The 12,011-nt window shown below is 34.3% G+C and overlaps 1 long non-coding RNA gene across 3 annotated transcripts in view; it reads left to right on the top strand.

The window, feature by feature from the left end:
- Window positions 1–1,754: 1,754 nt before the first annotated feature.
- Window positions 1,755–12,011, top strand: part of LOC121469514 (uncharacterized) — a 74,538-nt gene continuing 64,281 nt past the window's right edge. For all 3 annotated transcript variants that reach the window (XR_012054076.1, XR_012054074.1, XR_012054075.1), the window contains exons 1-3: window positions 1,755–2,411; window positions 2,722–2,836; window positions 10,469–10,549. This is a non-coding gene — a long non-coding RNA (uncharacterized lncRNA). The remainder of the gene's footprint in view (window positions 2,412–2,721; window positions 2,837–10,468; window positions 10,550–12,011) is intronic.

Below are 12,011 nucleotides of genomic sequence, written 5' to 3'. Positions count from 1 at the left end.
TTGAATCTGGGACTCTGTGATATTAGGTATTAGGAAAAGGCTTTTCACCCATAGGGTTGTTCGGGACTGGAACAGGTCCCCCAGGGAAATGGTGTACACCAAGCCTGACAGAGTTCAAGAAGCATTTGAAAAATGCTCTAAGGCACATGGTGTGACTCTTTGGGCTGTCCTGTGCAGAGTCAGGAGCTGGACTTTGATGATTGTTGTGAGTCCTTTCCAACTCAAGATATTCTATGTTCTTTCAATGCAAAACTGAATATAAATCAAAGAAGAATAAATGCAAACTCTCTTCCCAGAAATTTTCAGAAAATATTTTTTTCTGCAGAAGACCATTCATAAATAACTTCCAGATTCTGGAATGAATTTTTAGAACTTCATATCAAAAGAAATTTAATTTTTTGCTTTGAGGAGAGGTGAACTCATGTGAATAATAATAATAAAAAATTTTGAAAGCAGGAGAAATTAATTAGGAAACTTTTAGAATGGCTTGGATGGAAGGGTACTTAAAGATCAGCTAGTTCCTACTCTGCACTTCCATGGGCACCTTGCTAGACCAGGATGCTCAGAGCTCCATCCAGCCTGGCATTAAACATTTCCAGGAATGGGGCATCCACAACTTCTCTGGGCAAACTGTCCCAGTGCCTCAGCACCCTCACAATAAAGATTTCTTTTCCTAATATCTAATCTAAACCTGCTCTCTTTCAGTGTGAAGCCATTCCCTCCTGTCCTGCCACTACATGCTCTTGTCAATAGTCTCCACTGTTCTTGAAGGCTCCCTTGAGATGCTGGAAGGTCACAATGAGTTCAGCCTATTGGTTCATCTTCTCCTTTCCAGGCTGCAAAAATTCACTTCTCTTTGCCTTTCCTCTTGGAAGATGTGCTGTGTTCCTCTAATCATCTTGGTGTCCCCTGTCTGGACTCATTCCAAGTAGTCCATGTCCTTTCCTGTGCTGGGACCCCAGCCTCTCACCCACCAGCAGCCCCAAGTCCTTCTCAGCAGGGCTGCTCTCAATCTGTTCATCCCACACTCTTTGTTGAAACCAGAGGTTGTACTGACCCATGTGCAGCACGTCACACTTAGTCTTGTTAAACGTCATGAGATTCCCATGGGCCCACCTGTCAAGTTTGGCCAGATCCCTCTGCATGTCATTCCATCCTTCAGGTATGTCAACAACACCACTCATCTGCAAATTTGATGATGGTGCAGTCAATCCATTAATATGGGTATTTTAGGGGAAATGGCTTTGGACTTAAAACATTTATCACAAATATTCAAGAAGTAAGTGATTCAGAAATACAACCAGGTGTATGTGTACATTCTTCCAATTTTGACATTGCTGATGTACTCTGCCAAGCTAATGATTTCCATGTCCCATGACTGGCATGCTTGAATTAAATTTTTAGAAGAATGAAGATTTTTTGGGTATGCACTCTGGGTAGTTTTAGGTAATAATCACCCTATATGTGGCTGTTTATACAACTATCCCATTCTACTTTCTTCCTTGCTTATGTTGGCTGCTATCTCTCTTATTAAACTGAGATCATTGAGTGTTTTAAACAGAAACTATCATGCCTTCACAGATTCCCCATTATGTTCCATATGCCCAAGTCCTGATTTACAAAAATAATAAATAATACAATATTAAAAAGCACTTCATGCAGCATGCTTTTTACAATGCTTTCATTAACTAAATAAATATGATTCTTTATTTATATCCACACATATACACATTTGACTTTTTTGTTTGCTTTTTATGAATAGAGGTTTTTATACTCTTCTTTTTCTAATAGTCATTTAATAGTAAAGTGAGGGATTAAGTGCAATAAATCTAAGAGCTGTATTAAACAAGTAACTGTTGAATTGAATTGTTTTCCCTCTTTGTGTGTTTCATATCGTATAATAGATCCTGAAATTTAATTCTGAGTGATGAATTCTAGCTATTACAACAAGAAACAGAACAGACACACAGGGCTGATTTGAACATCTGGGTCTTTCAGGCCATCTATGTGCAATTGTCTTCAGTGAGTCATTAATTTATATCAGAAACATAAAAGATTTTTTGCTATTTTTTTACCTCATACATGCATAACAACCAATAATAACAGCAAAGATACTACACATGAATTTTCATACTAGCAATTTTTATCTGTAAATGCCCCCTTTCTCCCTCTGGTCACTTTGGAACTAACTAGGAAGACATTTTCACAGTTTCTACAGTGATGCTATCTGATGATATCGGCTTCATGCAACCAGAGCAGTAATATCAGCATCTTTTAAATGTATTACACATGGCTCAGCAGTGGCACACTGCATGTCTTGACCACAGTCAGAACTCTGACAGCAATTGTCATTATCTGTATTTCCCTATCAGCCAGAGAGCAAGTCTTCCTACAGAGATATTGTTCAATAGGTAAAAATTCAGGTTTGTGTGATCTTGCATGCCTGGTTTATAATCTTGAGCTGAAGTAACTTTTTGCCAAGTACTTTAAGGACCAATGAACCAGATTTATGTGTCTAGACAATTTGATGTCAGCTTAGAGAGTCTGTGTCTATGCTGTATCCTTGGTGACTGTTTCTTTTTGGACAACAAAAATGGAGTTCATGTCATCACATTTTAGCCATCTGTGATCTATTTAGGTGTCTTATCAAGGCAAAAAAATCTGGGCTTTCTTATGCACCACAGAGAGAAAGATGTAATTTATACTTTTTTTTTTTTTCAGACCAGTTTCTCCCTGGAGCTGAGTTTCTCTGCTGACTACAAAGGTATTTTTGAATCATATCTACTAAATGCTGAGATTATAAACATTGAATGAAAGGAGGTTAATTCCACCACAAGTAAGGAATGGCAATTTTTTTCTGTGAAAATGTTGGTAAATGTTATTGCTTTGAATAACTGTCAAGCTTGTCTGTATATGACTTGTGTGTATTGTCTGATTGTCCTTTAAATGTGTGGAAGAGCACCTTCATTCTCATCAATTCTTTTATTAAGATGCGTTTCCACACAGCAGATATTTAAATTCAGAGAACTTCAAAACATACTCAAAATGAGCGCATGATTAAGCATTTCCTTGATACGAGAGCCAACATTTTTCTCTCATTAGATTGCAAAAGGTTGAAACTCTGGCTGTCTTAATGAAACAAAAGCTGTGGTTATGGGAATACAGCAAATCCATTACTGAACAGAGTCCTCAATTAGTGCTGAGGGTTGAATGCAATCTCTGTCATTACCACGGTAGACATTTCCTTGTCCTCCAAGCTGTGGCAGCTATTCTCATACCGTAGTCAAGTATGCAAAGCTGGTAGCAGCATTGCAGAGGAGAGAGAGGTTACTGACTGCTTTGTGTGGTTAATTTAAAAAACTGCATTTTCTACATCTGTAATTATTCTCCCTTCTTTCACCTGTAGTATTGTTTTATATAGTACTAGCTTTAATGCTTTAGATATACAGTGTACATGTCATAAAGCTGAGGTCATAGTTGCTTTAATTTTTTTTATATCTTCAAAGCTTGCTTTGAAAGCACAATAGCCTGAGCTGTCGCTGTGATTAGTTGGAAACCATACTCCCAAAAAGGTGGAAGGGAGGTCAGATCATACGAAGCATAGGAAACTCAAGAGTCATACATCTTCTAACTTTCAAGTGCTTAAAGTTTCAACCATAAAATGTTTTTCTTTACAAATATTGTGAACAAAGTAAAATAGAGTTGTACATGCTTCTGTGGATTCCTAAACAAGGAAATATTATTTTAAAAATAAAAGACTGAAATTCTATAATTTAAGTTCTTAAACTATCACCAGAGTTTCTAGATCTTCTAGCTTGCTGAGCTAATACATGAAACAATATCACACAACCCCGCATTATAGCTAATGAATGATGTGATAAGGATTAATAATATACAACACATTCTGAGGCATACATGTTACTTGAGTTTTCTACTCTGCACAAAAAGAACCAGAATTGGGATTTTGGTCCAAAATATGAATTTGAATTAAAAAAAAAAAAAAAAAAAAAAAAAAACCCAAAAACAATAGAAAGAAATTTCCTTTCATTCACATTTTCCCCCATCAGTCTTTTCCAGGCTGATGCTGCCTAACTACATGTCCTCTTAATTTTTCTCATCGTCTCTATTATTTCCACCTCAGCAGCTCCAGACACTTCACAGAACCACAGAATGGTTTAATGTTGTAAGGACTTTTAAAGGTCATCTACTCCAACTCCCTGCTTCCATGGGCAGAGAAATCTTTCACCAGGTTGGGCTTCTCATAGTCCTATTCAGCCTGAATTTCAACACTTGCAACTTCAAGTTGTTCATCCCAGGATTATTTGAAAACACCATTGTACAATGCTGGAATGGTATTTATATTCCCAGTCTGTGTTCCCTGTCAAGCAGGTTTTTCTAGGTATCTTTCAAGTCCTTATTTCTTTTCCCAAAGTTCATACTGTACTTACCTATCCCTGAAAAGCTTTACCACTTTTGCCCAGTAAAGCTTTTCAATATTGCCTTGTTATTCCTACATTCTTTAGAGGTGCCTTTTCCTATTTCTCTTCTATATACTGCCTGATTTCCTTATCCTAAGACAATGAAACAGATTAATTCCTTCAGCAGCTCTCTCCCTCCACAGCCTCAGCTCCTTGCTTAAAATCCATGTTTTAAATAGCCCCAGAAGCCCTGAACTGAATAGATGTCATTCTCTAGAATCTTGAGTGAAATACATAACTCTTGAAAGGTTACAATTGCTGAAGTGTAAAATGTCAATTCATAACATTTGCAGCACCTTCTGAGGAGCAGGGATTTTTCAAAGGCATTTAAATTAGCTAAATTTTGGCGGATTTACCCAATACATTAAAAAAAAAAAATAAAAAAGGAAAAGACAAAATGCTCTATTGTCACAAGGGCATTCTTTCTTTAATCTAAATTTCAGGTCTAAGTTTTAATACTTGTTTTATATTTACATTGTGGAAAAGGCCTTCATGTCCTTGCTAGAAGACACTTGGGGAAATATGAACACTCTTACAATAAAGATCAATGTCATGCTCCAAATTAAAAATGGGGGTCTTTACAATATAAACTAGTGAAAATTTCTTCTCCATCCCATATTTGGCTCAGATTTTTGATCTTATATATGCAAATAAGTTACAATTGCCAGAAGAGCAATAAATTTTCTTCTCATGACTGGCCACACCAATATTCCCTCCTCATCAGTTTATTTATAATCCCGATCAAAGTCCTGAAATTCAGAGAATAGAAACATTTTGCAAAATTATATGTCTAACGTTTTCATGATAGAAGAAGAAATTATATCTGTATATGTTCTAAAAAACCAAAAACTTTAGAGAATGAGATTAGAAAATTTGTTGCATGACCCAACAAAAGTGATCCAGATTTATTTCAATCCTGCTTCTTACTTTAACAAAGTTAGTTTTAATATTTAATCAGATTGTAACAGTTTGCACTGAATGTTTTTATTAAGTATTTTTTTAATATCTCTAAAACTACTTTTTCTTTTCTCTTTTATGATAATGATTTTTAGTATTTACTTATCTTTTAACTGCAAGCACTTGTGTATATCTTTTCTTTTAAATGCTAAACAAAGAGACTTCTGGTCAATCTTGCTGATTTTTGGCATAAGAAACCCCTCCAATTTTATGACGATGTTGCATAGGTTTCATGTCAATACAAACCAAATAACAGTAGGACTGCTATGATGCAGCTAGATTTGGTCCACATCTGTTAATATCCAATTTTCAGAAGGGAATTTGTAAGAATTTTTTTAATATGTTTACTGTATTTATATACAATGCTGATACACACAAACTGCATTGGATGCCAAAATATCTGAACATTTCAACATGTTCAGAGACATCAGAGGCCTTCTCTATTTTTAAATTACTCTCTCTAAATTTAAAAATTATTAATCTATTGTATCAATTACTATGTTTACCTTGGTTTCACTATATTTACATTAAAAATATATGAAAATATATATATTTAAATAATGCTTAATACTTTTTTTAACATCTGTACATGTGGATCTAAAATAATCTTATATTAATTAAAATTCATATATCTATACATATACATACATTTGGTCATATGTATAAACAACTGTAGAAACACACGCACAGAGTGAACTATATTTACTATGAAGTCAAAAGCTTCCCAGGCTGGAAAAGCTGCACTATTTAGAGACAGGTTCTTCACAGAATGATGTGAATTTTCTTGCTTGGTGTGATGATGACCTTCACATTTGTGTAAATAAACTGCACCTGATGTGGGCACAACAATCTGACCCTCCAAACTTTTCCTGTAAAAGCTGACAGCTCTGTCCCTGAATGCAAGACAAAGGCACAAATATTTCCAGTGTCCAATGATATTAAAAAGTTTTTCATTATGATTTAGCTCAACTATAAGACAAGGTTTCCAGAAATTGCCACCTAGCCAGTTTAGTACAGCATGGCCTTAGTGTTTTTTACTTAAGATAAAGAAAACTAAAGCTTCCCAATTAATTACAAGTTTTCATGATTTCCCTGTCAGACAAATTGATTTGGTTGTACACTCAATTTGATTTTGTGCTGAACAGCAAATGACTTGCTTAGAAAATAAAGAAATGTGGTTGGAACAGGGGTTTAATTAATTCTATTGAAAAATACCTCAAATGCAATATACCCCGAAGAAATACTCCTCCAACTATATTCAATAAAGGTTGTTTATCAAAGTAATTATTTCCTTTAGGGAATTTCTTAGAATTTTCTCTTTAAATAAAGGAAGGCTCAAAAAAGCAAGCTTTTACTTCTATGACCTTGAAAAAACACCTCAGTACAAAAAATTTGCTTCAGCAGGAAAAAAAGAGAGTGTTTGTCTTTTAAAAATATTTCATTGCCTCTGTTACTAAATCTTGTAACAAATTAACCCTCAGATCTCTACTAAAATGTTTCCATTTTTATTCACAGTACACTTCTCCATTTATGGCAATACATTACAAAGGATATAGAATGTAATATGTAATATAGAGGGTATGATACCCTATATGATATTAATATGTAATAAAAACAATGTCCTTTTAATATAATACTTGTCTACCTAAAACCTGCTGTACCTACACTTGCATGTTATTTTTAAAAATTGAAATATTCTCTTAACATAAATACTTTTGACTACTGGCATTGATAATGGCAATGATGTTGACTAACTTGTGTTTAATGGTTTGCTAAACTCAGAGTAATAAATCAGAAATCTTCTGGAGTTTTCATATAGGACTGCATTGGAGTCTTCAGAAAAATTAATTTTATTATTTAATTGAGCGCACTACAAAGAGTTGGAGTTGATGGTTCCCTTTAATAAATACTTAAATAATTTTGAATCAGAGAGGAAATATTTTCCATGAAAAGCAAAATTCCAAGCCAAAAAAAAAGTGGTAAAAATCAACCCAAAAATCCACTGTTAAATTTATACATCCAGAGAAAATAGTTGAATATGACTGAAAACCTCCCAGAGACGGTTCTATATAAATACATATATACATAAAGGCCTTTGGTGTGTAGACATGCATGCTTCATTTTGTGGATGAAGGTGACACAGCTGAGAAATCACAATCCTTTTATCCACCTGTAATGCTTCCATTTCATGGTGAAAATTTCCTTCTATCTTATCGAGAAGACTTCTAAGCAAACTGCTTTCCAAGTTATTTCATGCAAATTACTGTAGTGAGAAAGCAAGACTAAATTTCAGCATGCATATTTGCACCTTGGTGTAATGGCAACAGAGAAAGTTTCAGTCTTCCTCTAACTGCTGAGTAGTTTAAATGCAAACATTTGAATAAGGTTGACAGACTGTTTTTTTAACCTTTCCTTCTTTTATTGATTTTAAGCAGACACTGTAAAGACATAAAGAAAAAAAAATCAGTTACACTTAATAGCTCTGAATTCTTTGACAAGACAGTTTTTCCTCTTTCCATTTTCCACTTGTATGTATGTACTAACTTAAAATTCTGAGGCTTTCTATCTACTTTTCCCCGATAATCTTAAAGAATAGGACAAGAAATTCCACAGCAAGAACTATACCTTCTCCAGCTTGAAGTGATTTCCAAGCTGTCTTGTGATTGGTGAGGCAACATTTAACATATTTGTTGTTTGGTTGTTCTTTTTGTGTTGTTTTTTTTTGTTGTTGTTGTTTTTTTTTTTTACCCTCAGGCAAGCAGTTATCCCTACTTGTTGCCCTCAGGTTATATATTTAACTTAAAATGAAGGAGAATTCCCATATTCTTTTTGCCCCTGGGGTTTTCCAGCAGCATAAAATGTTGGCTTCTGGCGTCCATGTTAATTTGCAAACATTGAATCCCATGGGCTTTTTATCAGAAATGTCTCAACTTTTTTACAAGTGGTTTTTATTTTGCTGTAGATATTATTATGTATCATCATCTCTAGTACTTTTCAAAATATAGAAAAAAATATCCGGATTGTGAATATTTTTTTGGGAAACCCAAGCTAATTACTTTAATGTTAATATTTTATTTTCATGGCTTCATTTTGAGGAAATAACTCATCGAGACAGCCTAGATGTTTCAGGTGACACTTAGTAATAACGAGTTATGCTGATTCTCAGGGTCTGGGATGTGAGAAATAAGTCTTATGGAAAGACAAAGTGTGGGCTTTTTGATTTATAATGTAGCTAGGTTATTCAAGTAACCCACTTACACTGCAGAATTGATTAAAGCAACTAAAAATTGACAGATTTTTCCAAGTTGTAGTTTATTGTTTCATTTAATCTTCAGCATTGGGAACTCACAAATATGTAAACCAAAAAGGTAAATAATCTGCTTATTATAATATAACCTCTATGCCTTAACACTTTGACTTTACCCAATTAACATTACATTTTTTAAATGTTCCTGGCTTTTTCCTTTCCCATTTGTTCCAGACTTAATTTCTTAAAAACAATCTTTAAATGAGTGATTCTTTACTGACTTATTCCTGCTTTTACATAATAGTTTCTTAGATGACTGAGAAACCTCTCATTAAATCTTCTCAGCCATATTTTAATTCTTTCATTATTTTATTCCTTCCTGTTATAGCTCAAAACAATTATAGTGTCTCAAACTTTAATTACAACTACTTGATTATTCACTTCAATCAGGACTATTTTGTTATGCATCTCCAATTTTACTTTTGGAGAAATCCATGGGAACTCAATTTTTGAAATTTGTGGCTCCAATATATACCTTTAATTATCTCCAAGCTTGCATTCTTGAAACATGCTTATCTATTATAGCACATGTATTTACAGTGTGAATTAAAAATCAAATAAAAAAAAATTATAGCTTATAAGGAAGAAAACCCTATCCTTGAGCTGTGCCTCTAAATGTTTAACAAGTAAGACTTGACTATTTCACGTAATTCTTTTCACACCTAGTGAACTGAGGAAGGAAGGGACGCAGGGAGGGAGGGAGGGAGCAAGGAAGGAAGGAAGGAAGGAAGGAAGGAAGGAAGGAAGGAAGGAAGGATCTGAGCTGCTCCTCGATTCTTCAAAGAGTGAAGGTAATGGGAGGCATTATCTTACACAATAACACTTCCTACCCATGCTAAAAATGTAACTAAATCCATGTAACAGGGTGTTGTGCTTGTTGCATCTGTCCGGGAGGCTGGCTACTCGGTCACACTGGTACAGTTCTGATAAAAACACTGATAAAGCAAATTGATACAAACCAAAAGGAAGATGCTTTCATGTTGACCTTGGTTCTGCTAAATAAAGCTTATCAAGAAGGTGACTTTCAAGTGTTTCTAAATTCAGAGAACTGCTATACTGCTTAATCTGAGAAAATCCAGTTATTTAAGGGATAATTCATTCATTAAGTTTCTTGCCTTGCTCTTTGCTAAGAAAATATATGAGATATTTGAGAATGGCCTGAATTGTTCTTAGCTTTTCATTGCTACCATTATTTTTTTACAAGCATATTAATAAAATAAATATTTACATTTCATTGGAATAAAAAATTATAATCAGTTTAATTTTTCATATCTAGGGCGGAGTTCATAATGGAAAATATTCTGAAAGACTATTTGAGTTATTTTATTAAAACTATTAACTGGACATATTTAAAATCAATTATGTTACTCTGATATTGGATGAGCACAACACTTAACTGATATCATTCAACATCAGTTTGAACAAATAACAGGTTATTTTCTCAGCTTCATCTGTTAAAAGACAATTGAATATTAAAATTTGCATTAGTAATGCCATTGGGCAAATACATTCATGGTCAGTAAACCCATTAATGCTGGTGATGTACTATGAGGGATGAATTCTGCCTTGAGAATATGTCTAGTCTGAGCAATGAGGTACATTTTATGTTTACTGTAAGCACTATAATCCTAGAACTTGCCCTGGCACTGATAAATTGGGTATGCACTCAAGACTGGTTTATAAGTGATGAAATACATTTTAGCCTAATACAAATACTCTAAAACAGGAATTCACCCTAGCACCGACAAAATGGATACATTCTGAGGACCTGATTTGTCCCTGACATGACCTCATTGACCTCAGTGTGGTAAGTAGATATTACAAAAACTTGACATAAAGTAATTATTTGTGTGCTTTTTTGATATATTATATAACACAATCTTGAATTTATAGAAAATTTTATGTGAGGAATTACATTAATCCTTAATGTAAATTACTTGATTCTCAGTCATCTGTGGGGATTCTTTATTAGCATTTAAAAATTTACATTACTTGGTACCTTCTACAGCTCAATAGACTTCAGCCTTATTCTGATTATCTCTGTAGCGATGTTAACTTGAAGAACTAATGTTAACTTGAATAATCCTTTTAGCATTTAGTCTTTTCCAATCTCTTTGTTTTGACTAAACTGGTACTCTTTCAAAGAAAAAGGAACCAGTAATTTATAGTTTATATCATGAGATAAGTAAATCATATCCTCTGATTTTTGCATGATCTCTAGGAGAAAAGGATTTACATGTATTCTCAAAGGAAGGAATTTGCATGGGTAGAGCAAAACTCCCATACTGCATATTCAATGTTTCCAGGTCAAGATCTATCAAATAAAATTGTATGTCTCCCTCTACACTGGTTTTCAGGCAGTGACACTTTAAAAATATCATGGGAACATTATTTTTCCTTCTGTGTTGAAGCATGGTATCTTCTTTTACATATGTACCAATGGCTTTCAAGAAACTAGTCCAGTTCTGACAAATCTTCTGGCATTAACTTTCCCTCAGCTCAAGACATGACATGCTGCCACTGACAGATTGAATGTCAAGATCTATTTGCTTTAATCTACGGGTATTAAGAACTTTTTTACCTCTGGAAAAAGATATTGATTTAGAAGAAGGCTTTTCAGTGATTGTTTCCCAGGTAGCTTGCTCATCATGGTTTAAAACAGATTTTCTTTGTGAAAGCATTCTTTTCCTCTTTCTGTGTGGGGCATAAGGTGCTGAAATGCACATCTTACCAGAGTGTTCCTATCTGTTGAATGAAAGCAGACTGCAGCATCTTTGAGGTCCTCAAAACAAACCCTTCAAAGCAGTTCTGAAAACTGATAGACTTCCTCAAATTTCAGACATGAGGCTCTGCTCTGTGACAGGAAAGGCAATCTGAGAAGAACAGCTTTTGGTTGAAGTAAAACATGAGATCATTGGACCATAAGGAATCAGAACAACAAGGTCAGCACCAATGTCACTCATTAGTGCTGTCTTCCAGAATAGCACCTTTTCTTTTTACTACAGTTTCAACAGCAGAAAATGAGGTTAAGAAATAAACTAAAAAATGTTCTAACATTCTTTCTGAATATTACACCTTTTCACCAAATGGCTGTATTATGATTTTTACTTAGTGAGGCTGTGAATTCGCAAGTCCCAGACATTGTGCTGTTCTAAAAGTAACTGTATAAAATCACACCACTTTGTAAGAAATTTAGCAGTGTGGTTTCATCTGCATTTTGTTTTCAACCAAAGAAAGATGTTTAGTTTTTAAATACACATGGATTCTAC

This window comes from Taeniopygia guttata, chromosome 2 (assembly GCF_048771995.1).
Source record: "Taeniopygia guttata chromosome 2, bTaeGut7.mat, whole genome shotgun sequence".
Lineage (NCBI taxonomy): Eukaryota > Metazoa > Chordata > Aves > Passeriformes > Estrildidae > Taeniopygia > Taeniopygia guttata.
The sequence above is the reverse complement of the archived record's forward strand: the minus strand, read 5'-3'. Positions and strand labels throughout refer to the sequence as shown.